This window comes from Centroberyx gerrardi, chromosome 4 (genome assembly GCF_048128805.1).
Source record: "Centroberyx gerrardi isolate f3 chromosome 4, fCenGer3.hap1.cur.20231027, whole genome shotgun sequence".
Lineage (NCBI taxonomy): Eukaryota > Metazoa > Chordata > Actinopteri > Beryciformes > Berycidae > Centroberyx > Centroberyx gerrardi.
Genome location: NC_136000.1, coordinates 6,363,699 through 6,368,153, shown reverse-complemented (window position 1 = coordinate 6,368,153; position 4,455 = coordinate 6,363,699).

Here is a 4,455-nt window from a genome sequence, read left to right as displayed (position 1 = left end):
GAATGGGGAACGCAGGAGAACACCGTGAAACAGAAAGATTAATATTGCACATTGTAAAAGATGTTTGAGTTACTGCCCTATAATCACGTCTAATCCCAAACCATTAAAATCATCTTGATCGGCCTTGAATGCTGAAACGCTTGATCTTGATGACCTAATTCAGCTGCCCGGGCTTTGTAATGGAAAAAACAATACGCTCCATCAATACAAAAACGAAATATTCCGTTTAAAGCCTGAATCGGGAATTGCTTTTCCTCCCCCCTGCCTCTCATCTTCAACCCTCATAATCTACTCAATGGACATTCCCGCTGTGATCAGAATCAAATTCCTCTGTTTCGGACAGTGAAAGGCCCAGCCATCCATAGCAGCATAAGACTTTTAATCAGGCAGAGGGAGAGAGAGAGAGAGAGAGAGAGAGAGAGAGACAGATTGAGTGCATTTCTCCTGAGCCGATCAACACGTGGCTGCAGAACGTTTTTCACATGGGACGACGTCATGTGCCCGCAAAAGAAAAACACTATTTCTCACCAACTGGCACACACACACACACACACACACACACACACACACACTAAAACTCAACAAATCAACATCAAAGGCCCTCCAATACCTTTCAGCACATAGAAAAACCTAAATAATAGCACATCAGCAACATCACTGCATAACGTCTGTGCTGCAGGAATCTGTCTGGGAGGGAGGCGGCGTGGTTACTGTTTATTCTGTGAGATGAGATTATCTACCATATATGACATGGGAAAACTTATGCTTCCATGCACTGGAGGTTTCTACCGGCCTATTAGACAAACAGGAGACGGCACTACAAACTAGAACGGTTCCTGTATGACGTCAAACTAAGAAGGGTAATGTTCTTTCCCATGTTGTTTTCCCCGTGATCGTCGGGAATAGCGTTTTCATACTGTTCTGATGCCTGTTGTTAGTTTAGTTTCGTTTAATTTATTTCAAATTAGTGGCACAGTGATAAAACAGCAGTAATGTGATAAAAGCACGATGATAAAAACAAAAAAATTACACATTTGTGCAGGAGAGGTTACAAAAGCAATTATAAAAACATCTCACCTCAAACCAAACAAAAGAAAGAGAAGAGCAAAAAACAAACAAATATAACAAGATGTGAGGAGGAAGAGCAAAGACAACTGAATTATATAATAGAATCTAAATTAACCCTAACTAACCCTAAATGAACACAGCACAGTGGAAAATGGTAGAACAACAAGATGCATAAAATGACAGGGGACATAAAATTAACTCCTTCTACTTTTGACTTTGCCATCCTTTTTAATTCCTTTAAAGGTGCTATGTGTAGCATTTCAGCATCGATAAATCATTACCACATTATTGTTGAGACATTAGTATAATGACCGTAAACAAACAAAATCATCACAGAGAAGATTGGCAGCTTCTATATGTGCTGATGTGGCGTTTTTTTTTTTTTTTTCAGAGTTTCTTGCAATAGAAGAAGGTGGAATAAATGAAAGGCTGAAGGAAGAATCACTCCCAACATGTTTATCCTCTTCAGTAAAGCCAAAGAGAAAACTTTGACCGAAAGAAGGCGAAGAGGTAGAGCGATACGTTTGTGACAGGAAGCGATGGGATTTATGGGAAATGTGGTTTTAATTTTGAGAAACGATCACACTAACGATACCACTGGCATGGAATAGAGGCTGCTAATCGTCTCGACCGTGGTCTCATTTGTTTACAGTAATCATACCAAGGTATCACAATCAATGTGACAATGATATATTGATGTTTAAAAATGCTAAGCGTAGCCCCTTTACATTCAGGCTGCCAATTTGGGTCATGTTTATCCTCTGCTGTCTCATGCCGACTGGTTCAAATACTGTCACCCACTTCCCTTCAGACATTCACATAAACATGTTGAGCGCGTTAATGTACAGTACAAATGAAAGATGAAAGAGAACTGAACACACACACGAGGGAGACTCATAAGTGTGGCCCTCAGTTTCGGGGGCACGGCCCAGATTGATGAAGTGCAGAGATAGTGTCCGTCTGCCCGATGACATCGTATGACAACCTTCGTTCCTATTCTCATGGTGTGATGAGAAGTAACCCCCCCCCCACCCACCCCACCCCCACCACACCCCCAAACCCCTTCATCCTCTCCCCTCTGGTTTGATTCCCAAATTTGGGCATCAGAGGAGACATTTCAACATCTTTCCATAGTTGTGACGCTGAAATTATGAGGTTGAAATAACAAATGATTGATGGAGAGTCGATGCACTTTTGGCTTGTTCTATTTTAAGGTTCCTCTGTTCAGCTCACTCTTAAAACCGTCCAAATCTCTGTCTTGGGCACAAGAACATTGAAAACAAAAGATGATGTCCAACATTATCTTCTCCTGAAAAAAACATTTTTGTGTTAGATACCAGTGGTTTTACAATGAATTATAGACACAAATGAGGCAAAAATACCTCTTCACGGTATCAACTGCCTTACCCCTCGCCATCAATTTTGGGGATGTGACTGAAAATGTGGTATATATCTCTCCAGGAGGGTATAACAACCATCAGGGCCTGCTCTCAACACCGTCCAAGGCAAACATCATGCACTTTCCCCACTCCCAGACACAATAATTCAGAAAAGAATGTTTTAATGCAAGATCTAATCAAGGCTTAAAGCGAGGAAATGAGTCTGAATGACTCCAAACGGCACAAAGAGCGTCAGCAAATCTTCCCGGACAGTTTGTTGGAGACGGTACGCATCCTACAACCGTTCCAAACTGATGAAGCTCCTCAGTGATGAATGATGAAAAATACCCAGTGTGTAATCATGGGTAATGCATGCTCTTGAGCTTGGTCTAAACACTGGATGTAGGTCTTATCTCAAAGAAGAGGTCGTCTATAGCAGCAGGAATGCCAGGAGGAATGCCGGCCGTTTCCTCCGTTTGTGTGTATTGGTGATTCACCTAAGATCAGACAGCGAGCGAGGGGGGCTGGAGGGCTTTTTGATGTTTTTTGTCTTAAATGAAACATCTGCACATTAAAACAAAGTGAGAGAGGGAGACAGAGTGAAGAAAGACAGGAAAAGAAGAAAAGAGGGCAGACATGTGGCCGAGGTTTACTGGACTGGATCAGGAGGGCATAAAAGACACAAGCGGGGAATAAACCTCCCTTTGATAACATCTCACGGTCAATTTCCCCCATTTTAACTGAACATTAGCCACGGGGCTGCTGGCCCTTAAAAGCCCCCTCTCATCTTCCTCTGTATGTCTTCATTCACTGGCTGACAAATCTGGATCCCAGCGAATGTACACACAGATCAAAGACACCATATAGTGTTTATGGCTCGCCGAGAATGGGTTTTATCAGTGGTTGCACCAGATCTTGCCCACTGAAAAGTCTTTTATTGGGTTCACAAGGTAAGAGCAGTCCAAGTGCAGCATTCTTGACAGATTGCATGACGGCAAAAAGTGTGTGAAAGTATGAGCTTTCTAGAAAGAGTGGAATGAAATGGAAGCGGAAAGCAGTCGATCGTTGCTTTTTCTTGTTTGACGAATTATCCTGAGGTGAAACTTGGAAGAACAAAAAGTCCTGAAACACTCAAAAAGAGCCTAATGTTCAGGAACAGAGCAGTGTAGCCTGCTTCAACTGAAAACCGCAACCAAAAACTGACAGCAACCATGCACAGTGAGCAGACCACCAAGAACTGGAACGCAGTCCAGTAGAAACAAAGCCTGTCGGATCTGGTGGACGGGTCCACATTCGCCTTCAGACAGCAGAGGTTTGTCAGCAGAGGGATTTTGAGCTGATTCCAACGGGAACAGGAGAGACATGCAAATTTACAAAGTGATACAAAATAAAAAGAACAAAACAAATATATCAACAAACAATCAGCTATAATTAATACAATTGCTACGGACAAATTAACAGTGCTACATATTACCAGATTAGCACATTAACAGTGCTACTACACCATGCATAGAGCAAAACACACTCATAAGCTAAACTGATGATGCATAATCGCATATATTCTTTAAATGTTTTATTTGGCAATAGAAAATACGTTTTTTGGTGCTTCCTTCATCCACCATCACCAAACCAAATGCAGGTTTAATTGACTCCGGTGTTAACAATATGAATGTGAGCAAAGCATTTTACAGCCTTGGGATACACATAAAACAATAAATTTCAGAGTGACCAAATGGCTTAAATCCAATAAACCACTATGTAACCAACGCCAGTAAAGTGGTGGCAGTGTTTCAACAGGGGGCGCCACATCATCCACAACTTGGACCTTTATTATCATGGTTGTATAGCTATTGATATAGGGGCATTAGGCTATGTGCTATCATGTGTGTTAAGTCCAAAATGAATTTTCCTGTTTGGTATCAATGATGTTCGGTCATGAGTGGATCCTCCTGTAAAATTCATCGTCCTCAGGGAGCCCTAACAAGATATACGAGCTGATGCATTTTAT